At 43.6% G+C, this 16,164-nt stretch overlaps 12 non-coding genes across 12 annotated transcripts; all 12 read left to right on the forward strand.

Annotated features, from left to right (window-relative positions):
* The first annotated feature begins 58 nt into the window (after positions 1-58).
* Positions 59-165, forward strand: LOC137494595 (U6 spliceosomal RNA). The gene has a single exon (XR_011014541.1). It is a non-coding gene; the product is annotated as a U6 spliceosomal RNA (small nuclear RNA).
* Positions 166-585: 420 nt separating this feature from the next.
* LOC137494789 (U6 spliceosomal RNA) lies at positions 586-692 on the forward strand. Its single transcript, XR_011014735.1, has one exon. It is a non-coding gene; the product is annotated as a U6 spliceosomal RNA (small nuclear RNA).
* A 423-nt stretch (positions 693-1,115) lies between these two features.
* On the forward strand, positions 1,116-1,222 carry LOC137494980 (U6 spliceosomal RNA). Its single transcript, XR_011014924.1, has one exon. It is a non-coding gene; the product is annotated as a U6 spliceosomal RNA (small nuclear RNA).
* Positions 1,223-1,635: 413 nt separating this feature from the next.
* Positions 1,636-1,742, forward strand: LOC137495053 (U6 spliceosomal RNA). The gene has a single exon (XR_011014997.1). It is a non-coding gene; the product is annotated as a U6 spliceosomal RNA (small nuclear RNA).
* Positions 1,743-2,162: 420 nt separating this feature from the next.
* LOC137494979 (U6 spliceosomal RNA) lies at positions 2,163-2,269 on the forward strand. The gene has a single exon (XR_011014923.1). It is a non-coding gene; the product is annotated as a U6 spliceosomal RNA (small nuclear RNA).
* Positions 2,270-2,692: 423 nt separating this feature from the next.
* LOC137494869 (U6 spliceosomal RNA) lies at positions 2,693-2,799 on the forward strand. Its single transcript, XR_011014813.1, has one exon. It is a non-coding gene; the product is annotated as a U6 spliceosomal RNA (small nuclear RNA).
* Positions 2,800-3,209: 410 nt separating this feature from the next.
* LOC137495051 (U6 spliceosomal RNA) lies at positions 3,210-3,316 on the forward strand. Its single transcript, XR_011014995.1, has one exon. It is a non-coding gene; the product is annotated as a U6 spliceosomal RNA (small nuclear RNA).
* A 420-nt stretch (positions 3,317-3,736) lies between these two features.
* Positions 3,737-3,843, forward strand: LOC137495005 (U6 spliceosomal RNA). The gene has a single exon (XR_011014949.1). It is a non-coding gene; the product is annotated as a U6 spliceosomal RNA (small nuclear RNA).
* Positions 3,844-9,210: 5,367 nt separating this feature from the next.
* trnag-gcc (transfer RNA glycine (anticodon GCC)) lies at positions 9,211-9,281 on the forward strand. Its single transcript has one exon. It is a non-coding gene; the product is annotated as a tRNA-Gly (tRNA).
* A 730-nt stretch (positions 9,282-10,011) lies between these two features.
* Positions 10,012-10,082, forward strand: trnar-gcg (transfer RNA arginine (anticodon GCG)). The gene has a single exon. It is a non-coding gene; the product is annotated as a tRNA-Arg (tRNA).
* A 1,838-nt stretch (positions 10,083-11,920) lies between these two features.
* Positions 11,921-11,991, forward strand: trnag-gcc (transfer RNA glycine (anticodon GCC)). Its single transcript has one exon. It is a non-coding gene; the product is annotated as a tRNA-Gly (tRNA).
* A 406-nt stretch (positions 11,992-12,397) lies between these two features.
* trnag-gcc (transfer RNA glycine (anticodon GCC)) lies at positions 12,398-12,468 on the forward strand. Its single transcript has one exon. It is a non-coding gene; the product is annotated as a tRNA-Gly (tRNA).
* The last annotated feature ends 3,696 nt before the right edge of the window (positions 12,469-16,164 follow it).

Genomic DNA, 16,164 nt, shown 5'->3' on the forward strand with positions numbered 1-16,164 from the left:
TGGAGGAACATTGCTGGGACTCGAGGCGTACATATGCCCTGAGCCTGACTGCTGATCTGTGCTCGCTACGGTGGCACATATACTAAAATTGGATCGATACAGAGAAGATTAGCATGGCCCCTGCGAAAGGATGACACGCAAATCCGTGAAGCGCTCCATATTGCTGTTTTAGTGCGTGGGTAAAAGTACAGAAATGAAAAAAGACAAAAGGCTTTTCACGATTCCAAATGGTGCATGAGGATGGGTTTAGCAAATCGTGGGAGGTGCTGCTGGGTCAACTGGAAAGTCTACATGCATGGTGAAAACGAATGTGGGATGCTTTGATCGTTTGTTTTGTTGTGCTAATGCACTTCCAAAGCCCTTGCTTTAGTGGGACTTTGCCATAGGCTATCCTGACACTCTAATTTCCCCCTGTCCATAAACTTGGTGACCTACTGCATCAATCAGTGTGCCTAGCACTGACAGGGCCAAAGCTCTGTAGTGCACGGCATACAAGTGGGAACATGGCTCTTCGGGTCCCACCACCTTGAAGGAACATTGCTGGGACTCGAGGCGTACATATGCCCTGAGCCTGACCGCTGGTCTGTGCTTGCTACGGTGGCACATATACTAAAATTGGATCGATACAGAGAAGATTAGCATGGCCCCTGCGAAAGGATGACACGCAAATCCGTGAAGCGCTCCATATTGCTGTTTTAGTGCGTGGGTAAAAGTACAGAAATGAAAAAAGACAAAAGGCTTTTCATGATTCCAAATGGTGCATGAGGATGGGTTTAGCAAATCGTGGGAGGTGCTGCTGGGTCAACTGGAAATTCTACATGCATGGTGAAAACGAATGTGGGATGCTTTGATCGTTTGCTTTGTTGTGCAACCAATGCACTTCCAAAGCCCTTGCTTTACTGGGACTTTGCCATAGGCTATCCTGACACTCTAATTTCCCCCTGTCCATAAACTTGGTGACCTACTGCATCAATCAGTGTGCCTAGCACTGACAGGGCCAAAGCTCTGTAGTGCACGGCATACAAGTGGGAACATGGCTCTCCGGTTCCCACCACCCTGGAGGAACATTGCTGGGACTCGAGGCGTAAATATGCCCTGAGCCTGACCACTGGTCTGTGCTCGCTACGGTGGCACATATACTAAAATTGGATTGATACAGAGAAGATTAGCATGGCCCCTGCGAAAGGATGACACGCAAATCCGTGAAGTGCTCCATAATGCTGTTTTAGTGCGTGGGTAAAAGTACAGAAATGCAAAAAGACAAAAGGCTTTTCACGATTCCAAATGGTGCATGAGGATGAGTTTAGCAAATCGTGGGAGGTGCTGCTGGGTCAACTGGAAAGTCTACATGCATGGTGAAAACGAATGTGGTATGCTTTGATCATTTGTTTTGTTGTGCAACCAATGCACTTCCAAAGCCCTTGCTTTACTGGGACTTTGCCATAGGCTATCCTGACACTCTAATTTCCCCCTGTCCATAAACTTGGTGACCTACTGCATCAATCAGTGTGCCTAGCACTGACAGGGCCAAAGCTCTGTAGTGCACGGCATACAAGTGGGAACATGGCTCTCCAGGTCCCACCACCTTGGAGGAACATTGCTGGGACTCGAGGCGTACATATGCCCTGAGCCTGAGTGCTCACTACGGTGGCACATATACTAAAATTGGATTGATACAGAGAAGATTAGCATGGTCCCTGCGAAAGGATGACACGCAAATCCGTTAAGCGATCCATATTGCTGTTTTAGTGCGTGGGTAAAAGTACAGAAATGAAAAAAGACAAAAGGCTTTTTACGATTCCAAATGGTGCATGAGGATGGGTTTAGCAAATCGTGGGAGGTGCTGCTGGGTCAACTGGAAAGTCTACATGCATGGTGAAAACGAATGTGGGATGCTTTGATCATTTGTTTTGTTGTGCTAATGCACTTCCAAAGCCCTTGCTTTAGTGGGACTTTGCCATAGGCTATCCTGACACTCTAATTTCCCCCTGTCCATAAACTTGGTGACCTACTGCATCAATCAGTGTGCCTAGCACTGACAGGGCCAAAGCTCTGTAGTGCACGGCATACAAGTGGGAACATGGCTCTCCGGTTCCCACCACCCTGGAGGAACATTGCTGGGACTCGAGGCGTAAATATGCCCTGAGCCTGACCACTGGTCTGTGCTCGCTACGGTGGCACATATACTAAAATTGGATTGATACAGAGAAGATTAGCATGGCCCCTGCGAAAGGATGACACGCAAATCCGTGAAGTGCTCCATAATGCTGTTTTAGTGCGTGGGTAAAAGTACAGAAATGCAAAAAGACAAAAGGCTTTTCACGATTCCAAATGGTGCATGAGGATGAGTTTAGCAAATCGTGGGAGGTGCTGCTGGGTCAACTGGAAAGTCTACATGCATGGTGAAAACGAATGTGGTATGCTTTGATCATTTGTTTTGTTGTGCAACCAATGCACTTCCAAAGCCCTTGCTTTACTGGGACTTTGCCATAGGCTATCCTGACACTCTAATTTCCCCCTGTCCATAAACTTGGTGACCTACTGCATCAATCAGTGTGCCTAGCACTGACAGGGCCAAAGCTCTGTAGTGCACGGCATACAAGTGGGAACATGGCTCTTCGGGTCCCACCACCTTGAAGGAACATTGCTGGGACTCGAGGCGTACATATGCCCTGAGCCTGTCCACTTGTCCGTGCTTGCTACGGTGGCACATATACTAAAATTGGATCGATACAGAGAAGATTAGCATGGCCCCTGCGAAAGGATGACACGCAAATCCGTGAAGCACTCCATATTGCTGTTTTAGTGCGTGGGTAAAAGTACAGAAATGAAAAAAGACAAAAGGTTTTTCACGATTCCAAATGGTGCATGAGGATGGGTTTAGCAAATCGTGGGAGGTGCTGCTGGGTCAACTGGAAAGTCTACATGCATGGTGAAAACGAATGTGGGATGCTTTGATCGTTTGTTTTGTTGTGCTAATGCACTTCCAAAGCCCTTGCTTTAGTGGGACTTTGCCAGAGGCTATCCTGACACTCTAATTTCCCCCTGTCCATAAACTTGGTGACCTACTGCATCAATCAGTGTGCCTAGCACTGACAGGGCCAAAGCTCTGTAGTGCACGGCATACAAGTGGGAACATGGCTCTCCAGGTCCCACCACCTTGGAGGAACATTGCTGGGACTCGAGGCGTACATATGCCCTGAGCCTGAGTGCTCACTACGGTGGCACATATACTAAAATTGGATTGATACAGAGAAGATTAGCATGGTCCCTGCGAAAGGATGACACGCAAATCCGTTAAGCGATCCATATTGCTGTTTTAGTGCGTGGGTAAAAGTACAGAAATGAAAAAAGACAAAAGGCTTTTTACGATTCCAAATGGTGCATGAGGATGGGTTTAGCAAATCGTGGGAGGTGCTGCTGGGTCAACTGGAAAGTCTACATGCATGGTGAAAACGAATGTGGGATGCTTTGATCGTTTGTTTTGTTGTGCTAATGCACTTCCAAAGCCCTTGCTTTAGTGGGACTTTGCCATAGGCTATCCTGACACTCTAATTTCCCCCTGTCCATAAACTTGGTGACCTACTGCATCAATCAGTGTGCCTAGCACTGACAGGGCCAAAGCTCTGTAGTGCACGGCATACAAGTGGGAACATGGCTCTCCGGTTCCCACCACCCTGGAGGAACATTGCTGGGACTCGAGGCGTACATATGCCCTGAGCCTGACCACTGGTCTGTGCTCGCTACGGTGGCACATATACTAAAATTGGATCGATACAGAGACGATTAGCATGGCCCCTGCGAAAGGATGACACGCAAATCCGTGAAGCACTCCATTTTGCTTTTTTAGTGCGTGGGTAAAAGTACAGAAATGAAAAAAGACAAAAGGCTTTTCACGATTCCAAATGGTGCATGAGGATGGATTTAGCAAATCGTGGGAGGTGCTGCTGGGTCAACTGGAAAGTCTACATGCATGGTGAAAACGAATGTGGGATGCTCTGATCGTTTGTTTTGTTGTGCTAATGCACTTCCAAAGCCCTTGCTTTAGTGGGACTTTGCCATAGGCTATCCTGACACTCTAATTTCCCCCCGTCCATAAACTTGGTGACCTACTGCATCAATCAGTGTGCCTAGCACTGACAGGGCCAAAGCTCTGTAAAGCACGGGATACAAGTGGGAACATGGCTCTAGGATAGAAAGGAGAAAAGACAAAAGGTTTTTTACGATTCCAAATGGTGCATGAGCAGGGTTTTAGCTGTTGGGATAGTTTACAGTTTAACCCAAAGAATGACCAGTCTGATAGATGAAGAAGAGCTAGAGTCAGAGATTCAAATAAATAAATAAATCAAGTTTACCTAAGACAGTTTGCAGTTTCATCATCAGAAGCCAGCTTCAACACTCGCAATAAGTTCCTAGGCTGCTCTGCTTACAATCACCAATCAATAACAATTATACTCTGACATAATGTCATTTCCAACTGAACACTGTGATTATCAGTTTTCATGGAACAGGCAGATAGCAGCTCATAGCTGATATCTAATAAGAGAGAAAGAGAGTTTTGAGCAATCCAGAACTGTTAATCTATGTTTACTCAATTTAAACATACATTAAACATAACATTAACTTCAATAACATAATTTTATTGTAATCTTTTACTCAAGCCCGTCCTAAAACATATAAAACAGAGTTGACATGCTTTTTCAAAGTAATGCTGTTACAGTCAACAACAGTTTTAGATCTTTCAGGGGTTAACTGCATCCATCAAAGTATTATTTCAACCCCCATTTATGTTACTTATATATTACTAAAAATATTTAAATCCAACCATAAAGCTGCTTGTTTGCACAGACTTACATGGCACATTTTTTATACAGACATGTCTCTGTTACTTTTACAGCCAAAAGTCAAAAGTCATGGTGAGAGCTAAATCAAGATAGCAGTGCACTCACACAGAATCTTATCTTCTAAGACAAAACATACGCTATTCTTTACTCCCATAATGTTACTGTCAGTTTCTGTGCTTAGTTTTTGGCTACTAGACACTCAATATTTAGATTTTAGCTTTTCATTGACAATTAATTGCCAAAGGCATTTTTTATCTTAAAATCGGTTCTAAAATCATTTTAAACCTAAGAGCTTAGCTGAGCCATTTACTGCATTCTGCTCTCATCTGTTTCTTTTTATATCAGAGTTTAACACCAAAAGCAACAAGAAATTGAGAATGAAGTCTTACTAACAGCGCTTAGCTTTTGCTTGATTAATCTGCAAACCATCCCAAGATGTGGATACTGTCCAGATCGGTCCAATCCAGTTAGGGTCATATTTTTTTCGGGATTGCTCCTGGTGCATCATTGATCAATCAACCTCGCCCTAATATTTCTAGGTTTCTTGTCTGACTTTTGTGGCCACTACTATCTAATGGATACCAATTAAGATGTTATTTAAGAATTTATTTATTTATTTAACTATTTCTTTCCCTAATAATCTGACCTACTCTATTCTTAGGATTCGGGCCCTTTTGTCTGTGAAACAGCAAGATAGCAGTGGTGGAACTAATTACAATCTCGGGTTAATTTAGTCCACTACTAAATAAAAACCAGTCCAAGTTTTATCCCCGAGAATGTCCTAAAAGCCTCTTACACACCCGTCACTGAGTACTTAACTCTGGGTGGAGGAGGTACACCCCTCAACTACTGTTATACTTATTACTATCGTTATAGGTGTACCGCAAAATGCACCAGCTGACAAGGGGATTCCACACAAAGCTACCACAAAATTTTGCCTTTCATTCACGTCTGAATGAGAACCCAACAGCTTTCCGTTACTACCCACTACTCCACAGACCATCCCTAGTCTATAATATTTTAAATCTTTCTACATTTCTTTTTGTTGATTGATCAATGGTGTCACCAGTAAACAAGTGCCACGCGTCCATCAAAACTGTAGGGATAGTTTACAGTTTAACCCAAAGAATGACCAGTCAGGTATATAAAAAAGAGCCAGAGTCAGAGATTTAAATAAATAAATCAAGTTTACAGAAGATAGTTTGCAGTTTCATCAGCTGAAACCAGCTTCAACTCTCGCAATGAGTTCCTAGGCCGCTCTGCTTACAATCACCAATCAATAACAATTATACTCTCACATAACGTCATTAACTGCGTCATACATATAGGTGTTATAGCCTGATTGGTTAAAACACAGATAGACTAGGTGAATTTCCACGTGGGGTTTGTGCGTATATTCTGAACAATATCTTAAAGGTGCAGTAGGTGATCTGCCAAAATGCTAACCGCTTAGCATATTATCTTTGGACGGCGGCGAGGGACTGTGATTTAAAGCCACACCCCCTGAAATCGCGAACGCGCGCACCGCGTCACAACAGCAGACAGACAACCCCACTAGTTCATGTCATTTGCCAGTTAGTTAGTGCCAGCGCCATGCAGGAATTACATTTATTACTTAACCACACTTACATGCTATTTCAGAGTGAATATTCAGTGTAGCGATAAACAGTATAGGAAGGCTATCATTGTTCAAAAATGACCAAAGTTAATATAAAAGCACACACGCTAATGGCGTATCTGCGTGAACAGATGCGCAGAAGTCCGAATCTACATTTGCTGACAGACAGCCTGACCTGCTTATCGGAATTATGGGAGATTATAGTCCGACTCTATTTAATTGGATGAACATTTTTTTAGGTTTATGCTTTACCCAGGATAAAAAAATACATATAAACACATTTAGATAATTTACTGTAATCATTACTATTGGACTATGAAGAGACTTTCAACCAGAACAAAAATTGTTTCTGAAGATAATCACCTGCTGCACCTTTAAGCATAAATGTCAGACATCCCTTAGACTGATTGAAGCTGACTCCAGACCTGTGAAACGGATCAACAATCAAATAGAACACACACCTAAAGTATACTCTGTTTCTTATTCAAGGCTGAGTGTACTCTCAGCCATCTTTATCAAAACTGGTTAAAAATTTGTATAATCTACATTCAGGCAGTTATAATCTTACTATACAAAGTCTATCTTGAATAAAAAGTAGAATCACTTTAAAATAATTAACCGTAAAAACAGCAAAATCACTTTAGACATTTTAGATAGTATTAACTCATAGAAATAACAATAGAGACATTTGATTCCAGTCCTCAGCCCTCAGTTCCACTTAAGGTCTCTGTGACCTCTGACCTAGTTTGGTGGCTTCTGAAAAAAGTTATAAAGAGACAGGCAAATGCACTGAACATTCTTATATTAAGCAATGTGTTAACTTATTCATTAATTAAAATCATTTCACAGTAAATACTCATTCAAATGATCATATAATTATATTTAATAAAAAAAAATCATAAGTAACAAGATGATGAAAAAAGGATAAACGTTGGTCCATGATGAGACAGATTGGAAAGCAGAAATCCGAATCCTTCAGCAGGAGAACATGTGTTTCAGGATTGGAGGCTCAGTGGTAGAATTCTCCCCTGCCAGGCGGGAAACCCAGGTCCGATTCCCGGCCAATGCAGTTGCTCGTTTGTGTTGCTACTCTTCCAGCTGCAAGTAACAGCCTTGTGGCAGCCACACAACACAAAGGCAAGAAACAACATTGGTCAGTATTGGTGGTTCAGTGGTAGAATTCTCGCCTGCCATGCAGGAGACCCGGGTCTGATTCCCGACCAATGCAATTCTTGTTTTGTGTTGCTACTGTTCCAGCTGGAAGGCTAACAGTCTTGCAGCTATCACACCCCACTAGGGCAGTAGCATAACCATATCAACATTGGTGGTTTTGGTAGAAATCTTGCCTGCCATGTGGGAGACCTGGGTTCGATTCCCTGCTAATGCAATTGCTGTTTTGTGTGGCTCCTCTTCCAGCTCTGGTTGAAGGCCTTTAAGCACTCACACAACACAAAGGCAAGGAAGAACATGGGTCAGCATTAGTGGTTCAGTGGTAGAATTCTTGCCTGCCTTGCGGGCGACCCGAGGCCGATTTCTGTCCAATGCAATTCCTCTCTTGTGTTGCTACTCTTCCAGCTCTTGGTAACAGCCTTGCAGCAATCACACCCCGTTAGGGCTGCACCATAAGCATATCAGCATTGGTGGTTCAGTGGTAGAATTCTCACCTGCCATGCCGGAGACCCGTGTCTGATTCCCAGCCAATGCAATTCCTTTTTTGTGTTGCTACTCTTCCAGCTCTGGGTAACAGCCTTGCAGCAATTACACCCCACTAGGGCTGCAGTAAAAGCTTATCAGCATTGGTGGTTCAGTGGTAGAATTCTCGCCTGCCACATGGTAGACCTAGAATCGATTCTCGGCTAATACAAGTGCGATTTTGTGTGGCTCCTTTTTCAGCACTGGTTGACTGCCTTTTAGCACTTACACAACACAAAGCCAAAAAACAACATCGGTCAGCATAGGTGGTTCAGTGGTAGAATTCTCGCCTGCGACGAGGGAGACCCGGGTCCGATTCCCGGCCAATGCAATTCCTGTTTTGTGTTGCTGCTCTTCCAGCTCTGGGTAACAGCCTTGCAGCAATCACACCCCACTAGGGCTGCAGTACAAGCATATCAGCATTGGTGGTTCAGTGGTAGAATTCTCGCCTGCCACGAGGGAGACCCGGGTCCGATTCCCGGCCAATGCAAGTGCTGTTTTTTGTTGCTACTCTTCCAGCTCTGGGTAACAGCCTTGCAGCAATCACAACCCACTAGGGCTGCAATATAAGCATATCAGCATTGCTGGTTCAGTGGTAGAAATCTCGCCTGCCACGCGGGAGACCTTGAGTCGATTCCTGGCTAATACAAATGCATTTTTGTGTGGCTCCTTTTTCAGCTCTGGTTGACGGCCTTTTAGAACTCACACAACATAAAGGCAAAGAAACAACATGGGACAGCTTTGGTCGTTCAGTGGTAGAATTCTTGCCTGCCACGCGGGAGACCCAGGTCCGTTTCCCGGCCAATGCACCTTCTGATTTTGGTTGCTACTCTTCCAGCACTGGGTAACAGCCTTGCAGCAATCACAACCCACTAGGGCTGCAGTAAAACCATATCAGCATTGGTGGATTAGTTGTAGAATTCTCACCTGCCACGCGGTAGACCTTGAGTCGCTTCCTGGCTAATACAAATGCAGTTTTGTGTGGCTCCTTTTTCAGCTCTGGTTGACGGCCTTTTAGCACTCACACAACACAAAGGCAAGGAAGAACATGGGTCAGCATTGGTGGTTCAGTGGTAGAATTCTCGCCCGCCACGCGGGAGACCCGGGTCCGAATCCCGGCCAATGCAATTCCTGTTTTGTGTTGCTACTCTTACTCTTCCATCTCTGGGTAACAGCCTTGCAGCAATCACAACCCACTAGGGCTGCAGTATAAGCATATCAGCATTGCTGATTCAGTGGTAGAAATCTCGCCTGCCACGTGGGAGACCTTGAGTCGATTCCTGGCTAATAACAATGCAGTTTTGTGTGGCTCCTTTTTCAGCTCTGGTTGACGGCCTTTTAGCACTCACACAACACAAAGGCAAGGAAGAACATGGGTCAGCATTGGTGGTTCAGTGGTGGAAACCTTGCCTGCCACGCGCGAGACCCGGGTCCAATTCCCAGCCAATGCATTTCCTGTTTTGTGTTGCTACTCTTCCAGCTCTGGGTAACACCCTTGCAGTAGTCACACCCCACTAGGGCTGTAGCATAAGCATATCAGCATTGGTGGTTCAGTGGTAGAATTCTCGCCTGCCACGCGGGAGACCTGGGTCCGATTACTGGTCAATGCAATTCTTGTTTTGTGTTGCTGCTCTTCCAGCTCTGAGTATCAGCCTTGCAGCTATCACACCCCACTAGGGCTGCAGTAAAAGCTTATCAGCATTGGTGGTTCAGTGGTAGATTTCTTGCCTGCCACACAGAAGACCCTGGTCCGATTCCCATCCATTACAATTCCTGTTTTGTGTAGCTACTCTTCCAGCTCTGGGTAACAGCCTTGCATCAATCGCACCCCACTAGGGCTGCAGAATAAGCATTTCAGCATTGGTGGTTCAGTGGTAGAATTCTCGCCTGCGAAGAGGGAGACCCGGGTCCGATTCCCAGCCAATGCAGTTCGTGTTTTGTATTACTACTCTTCCAGCTCTGGGTAACAGCCTTGCAGCAATCACACCCCACTAGGGGCGCAATAAAGCATATCAGTATTGGTGGTTCAGTGGTAGAATTCTCGCCTGCTACGCGGGAGACCTTGAGTCGATTCCCGACTAATACAAGCGCGGTTTTGTGTGGCTCCTGTTTCAGCTCTGGTTGACGTCTTTTTAGCCCTCACACAACACAAAGGCAGGGAAGAACATGGGTCAGCATTGGTGGCTCAGTGGTAGAGTTCTCGCCTGCCACGCGGGAGACCCGAGTCCGATTCCCGGCCAATGAAAATCTTGTTTTGTGTTGCTACTCTTCCAGCTCTGGATATCAGCCTTGCAGCAATCACACCCCACTAGGGCTGTAGTAAAACCATATCAGCATTGGTGGTTCAGTGGTAAAATTCTCACCTGCCACGCGGTGGGCCTAGAGTCGATTCCTGGCTAATACAAGTGCGTTCTTTTGTGGCTCCTTTTTCAGCTCTGTTTGACGGCCTTTTAGCACTCACACACTACAAAGGCAAAAAACTATATCGGTAGGCATTGATGGCTCAGTGGCAGAATCCTCGCCTGCCACAGAGTAGACCTAGAGTCAATTCACAGCTAATACAAGTGTGGTTTTGTGTGGCTCCTTTTTCAGCTCTGGTTGACAGCCTTTAAGTACTCACACAACACAAAGCCAAAAAAACAACTTCGGTCAGCATAGGTGGTTCAGTGGTAGAATTCTCACCTGCCGCGTGGGAGACCTGGGTCTTATTCCCGGCCAATGCAATTCCTGTTTTGTGTAGCTACTCTTCCAGCTCTGGTTGACAGCCTTTTAGCACTCACACAACAAAAAGGCAAAACACAACATCGGTTAGCATTGGTGGTTCAGTGGAAGAATTCTTGCCTGCCACGCGGGAGACCCGGGTCCGATTCCTGGCCAATGCATTTCCTGTTTTGTGTTGCTACTCTTCCAGCTCTGGGTAACAGCCTTGCAGCAATCACACCCCAATAGGGATCCAGTATAAGCATATCAGCATTGGTGGTTCAGTGGTAGAATTCTCACCTGCCATGCGGGAGACCCAGGTCCGATTCCCGGACAATGCAAGTGTGGTTTTGTGTTGCTACTCTTCCAGCTCTGGAAAAACAGCCTTGCATCAATCACACCCCACTAGGGCTGCAGAATAACCATATCAGCGTTGGTGGTTCAGTGGTAGATTTCTCGCCTGCCACGCGGAAGACCCTGGTCCGATTCCCGTCCATTCCAATTCCTGTTTTGTGTTGTTACTCTTCCAGCTTTGGGTAACAGCCTTCCAGCAATCACAACGCACTAGAGCTGCAGAATAAGCATATCAGCATTGGTGGTTCAGTGGTAGAATGCTCGCCTGCCACATAGGAGACATAGAGTCGATTCCCGGCTAAAACATGTGCATTTTTGAGTGGCTCCTGTTTCAGCTCTGGTTGATGGCCTTTTAGCACTCACACAACATAAAGGCAAGGAACAACATAGATCAGCATTGCTCGTTTAGTGGTAGAATTCTTGCCTGCCACGCGGGAGACCCACGTCTGTTTCCCGGCCAATGCAATTCCTGTTTTGTGTTGCTACTCTTCCAGCTCTGGGTAACAGCCTTGCATCAATCACACCACACTAGGGCTGTAGTATAAGCAAGTCAGCTTTGTTGGTTCAGTGGTAGATTGCTTGCCTGCCACACAAAAGACCATGGTCCGATTCCCGTCCATTACAATTCCTGTTTTGTGTAGCTACTCTTCCAGCTCTGGGTAACAGCCTTGCAGTAATCACACCCTACTAGGGCTGCAGTGTAAGCATATCAGCATTGGTGGTTCAGTGGTAGAATTCTCGCCTGCCACGCGGGAGACCCGGGTCCGATTCCCGGCCAATGCAAGTGCTGTTTTGTGTTGCTACTCTTCCATTTCTGGGTAACAGCCTTGCAGCAATCACAACCCACTAGGGCTGGAGTATAAGCATATCATCATTGCTGGTTCAGTGGTAGAAATCTCGCCTGCAACGCGGGAGACTTTGAGTCGATTCCTGGCTAATACAAATGCAGTTTTGTGTGGCTCCTTTTTCAGCTCTGGTTGACGGCCCTTTAGCACTCACACAATACAAAGGCAAGGAACAACATAGGTCAGCATTGGTGGTTCAGTGGTAGGAACCTTGCCTGCTACACGCGAGACCCGGGTCCAATTCCCACCCAATGCTTTTCCTGTTTTGAGTTGCTACTCTTCCAGCTCTGGGTAACAGCCTTGCAGCAATCACACCCCACTAGGGCTGTAGCATAAGCTTATCAGCATTGGTGGTTCAGTGGTAGAATTCTTGCCTGCCACGCGGGAGACCCGGGTCCGATTCCCGGTCAATGCAATTCCTGTTTTGTGTTGCTACTCTTCCAGCTCTGGGTATCAGCCTTGCAGCAATCACACCCCACTAGGGCTGCAGCTTAAACATATCAGCATTGGTTGTTCAGTGGTAGATTTCTCACCCTGCCACGCGGAAGACCGTAGTCCGATTCTCGTCCATTACAAATCCTTTTTTGTGTTGCTACTCTTCCAGCTCTGGGTAACAGCGTTGCAGCAATCACACCCCACTGGGGCTGCAGTATAAGCATTTCAGCATTGGTGGTCCAGTGGTAGAGTTCTCGCCTCCCACGTGGGAGACCTGGGCCCGGTTCCCAGCCAATGCAATTCCTGTTTTGTGTAGCTGCTCTTCCAGCTCTGGGTATCAGCCTTGCAGCAATCACACCCCACTAGGACAGCAGTATGAGCATATCAGCATTGGTGGTTCAGTGGTAGAATTCTTGCCTGCCACGTGGGAGACCTGGGTCCCATTCCTGGCCAATGCAATTCCTGTTTTATGTTGCTACAATTCCCTTTTTTATGTTGCTACTCTTCCAGCTTATCAAGCAAGTTTTTACACAGCGGATGCCCTTTCAGCCGCAACCCATGTCTGGAACACACACACACACACACTCTAGCCTATCCAATTCACCTGTACCACATGTCTTTGGACTGTGGTGGAAACTGGAGCACCCTAAGGAAACCCACGTGAATGCAGGGAGAACATGCAAACTCCACACAGCAACACCAACTGAACCGAGGCTTGAACCAGCGACCTTCTTGCTGTGAGGCGACAGCACTACCTACTGCGCCACTGCTTCGCCCAGCATAAAAATGTATATACATAAATCACAATTTAAATGGACAAATAAATAGATATGTTTAAATTGTGTTTTTAACCCCCTGTGGTCGAAGACAGCGTATACGCGTTCTGACAAGTTTTTATCTCATTGAGCTGAAATGAACCTAAATTTCACTTTCAGTTTTGATCGTACAGATAAGATCAATACATCAATCGAATCTGTTAGGTGTCTACTTTTAAATGTGTACACTCACGACAAAAACAAATGTGTGTGCTTTTGCAAATCAAGGATAATAAACAGTATAGGCATTCTGTCTTTTCTCTCTCCGTGAACTGTTTTTAGAAACGTGTCAGCAAAATGCGCTGAAACTCCGCGAAAACAATACACCCAGACACGAGACACATATCTTTATAAAGCTTGAAGTGTCTACTTTTAAACGCAGCTATGCATGTTGAAAACAAATATTGTTTGATAAAGTAATCAGTATGAAAGCAACGCTATGTCTAGCTTCTCAGTCTGAGCTCATTAGAGTTATTGCGACCAGGCCCACGAAGCTTTGACATTACAAACAGCCTGCATGAGGAGCGCGCAACAGTAGACTGTGTCAGGAAAACACGTCATTAAAATGAACTGAATCTCAGCAAATACTCGACAAAGAAACATGTGAAATGTTTCTAAAGAAAGCTTGATATGTCTACTTTTGCATTAACCAATATAAGTCGAAAACAAATAATCTTTCAAGTAATTCGTATAAAAGTAAGGGCAGGTACTGATTCTCCTGTCGCCTCATTACAGCGAACATGATCCCGCCCCCAGTGAAGGCGCATTTCATATGGAAATGAACTGAGGTGAGCCAGCCAGGTGATAATGTAAACGCTCCCCGAGACATGGCATCAAACGACAAGCTTTATTATAGTTACTTATTTTGTTTGAACGATGGCATGCTAGAAGCACAATATAAAAATAATATAAAAATAAAATATAAAAATTAAAATATATAAATAAACTTATTTTTTCTCAGATTCTTTCTTGAAACTCTTAGTCACATACCTGTCTGATGGCTCATTATGCAGGTCTTTGTCTTCTCTGGTGTTACTCTCTGCATAGTAATGATAGTTCACGCCTTCTCGCATAAACTATTTTCACACAGAAAGTGACTTAGAAATTTTAATTCATAGAATTGTTTTTTTGTGAGTAAGTGAACAAGATGATTCTCACATCATTTTGAAGCAAAAACACTAGACTACCAGATCCAGTTCTCAAAAGTCTTGTGCACAAATGTTCTCTGTGTGTTTCACGGCCTTGTTTCAGGGATTTCAAAATTTTAGTTTTTCACTAAACACGCATAAACGTTTCTTTCTCAAAAACACAAACACATACAAACATGCTGCTTAGGTATTATTGTAGCCCAACTTGTGCTGTTTACAGTGTTATCACACATTAGCCATTAAAAAGTTTTTAAGATACTGAAAACAACACAAATGTCAGTGCATGTCAAAACTTCTCCAGAGCCCCAAAACACCCTCAGACCCCAGATGGTTAAAAGTCATTTAATTAGGCAATAAAACAATGCATTACAAAAACATTTTAAATGTATAAATAAATAGACACTTTTATTACTGTATTTTTATTTAATTCATGTTTTAAAGGCTGATTAATCAAACAGTAAAAATTTGGGTTAATAAATCACAAAACACATTTTAAACAGCTTTTTAAATAAGCATTTGGCAAATGCTTTTCTCCCTATTTGCTGTTTGGTTTTCTTTTTCTTTTGCCACATGCTTTTCTCAAATTAAAAATAAATCAAGTTAAAAATGGCTCTGCTGTAATGAGCTATTGTTTTCCTCTGTTAGGAAAAAAAGACAGTTAACAGTTTTATCTAGAATAAATGACCCTGGTGATAAAGATTTTCTTGGAGATATAGAACAAAATGAACTTCATATTTTGCCATCAGAGTTAGATTACTATTATACAGAGAAAGCTAAAGGAGCTTTACGATCTAGAGTGAAATGGATAGAGGAGGGGGAGAAAAATTCTTCATATATATATTTTTTTTAAATTAGTAAAGCAAAGGCAATCTTCAAAAACTATTAATAAACTTAGCATAAATAACGATGTAAGTGAAGAGAAAACTTTGATTGATGATCACATCTATTCATATTATTATGTAAATCAAAATTTAATGAGGGTGATTGTGACTTTTTCTTTTCCTTTTCAAAAGATAAAGTTCCTATTATAGATGACAGCTTTTGTGAAATGATGGAATCTGACATTGTTATCTCTGAACTTGATGTTGCTATTTCTAAAATATCCAATGGAAAATCCAGGCATATACGGAATTACAGTTGAGTTTCATAAACATTTTTGGCCAGAGATGAGATTTTTAGTTTTTGAAGCACTTAAGAAAAGTAAAGACAAAGCAGAACTATCGACTTCTATGAAGCAGAATTTAATAATTTTAGTTTCATAGCCAAGCAAAAACAAATTATTTTTAGACAATTGGAGACCCATAACTCTTTTGTCCAATGATTTTAAATTGCTCTCTCATGTATTTTCAATAGACTCAAAAAAAGGTATAGGCGAGATAATTAATGAAATACAATCAGCTTTCATTAAAGTGAGAAGTATTCAGAATGATAGTTGATATGCTCGATTATAGGTATTTAATTCCTCAGACAAGTATATTTCTATTTCTAGACTTTTTCAAGGCATTTGATACCCTTGAGCATCCTTTTTTGTCTTTAGAAAGTCTTTAGAAACTTTTGGGTTTGGTCCGAGCTTTTGTAGGGTAATTTCCATGTTCTATACTGATATATTCAGTAGTAAATCTCTGAATTCAGGATCATCTCCTAGAGTTTACATCATAAGAGGAATCCATCAAGGATGTCCCATCTCACCTTTACTTTTTAATATAGCTGTTG

Source organism: Danio rerio, chromosome 4 (assembly GCF_049306965.1).
Source record: "Danio rerio strain Tuebingen ecotype United States chromosome 4, GRCz12tu, whole genome shotgun sequence".
NCBI classification, from domain to species: Eukaryota; Metazoa; Chordata; class Actinopteri; order Cypriniformes; family Danionidae; genus Danio; species Danio rerio.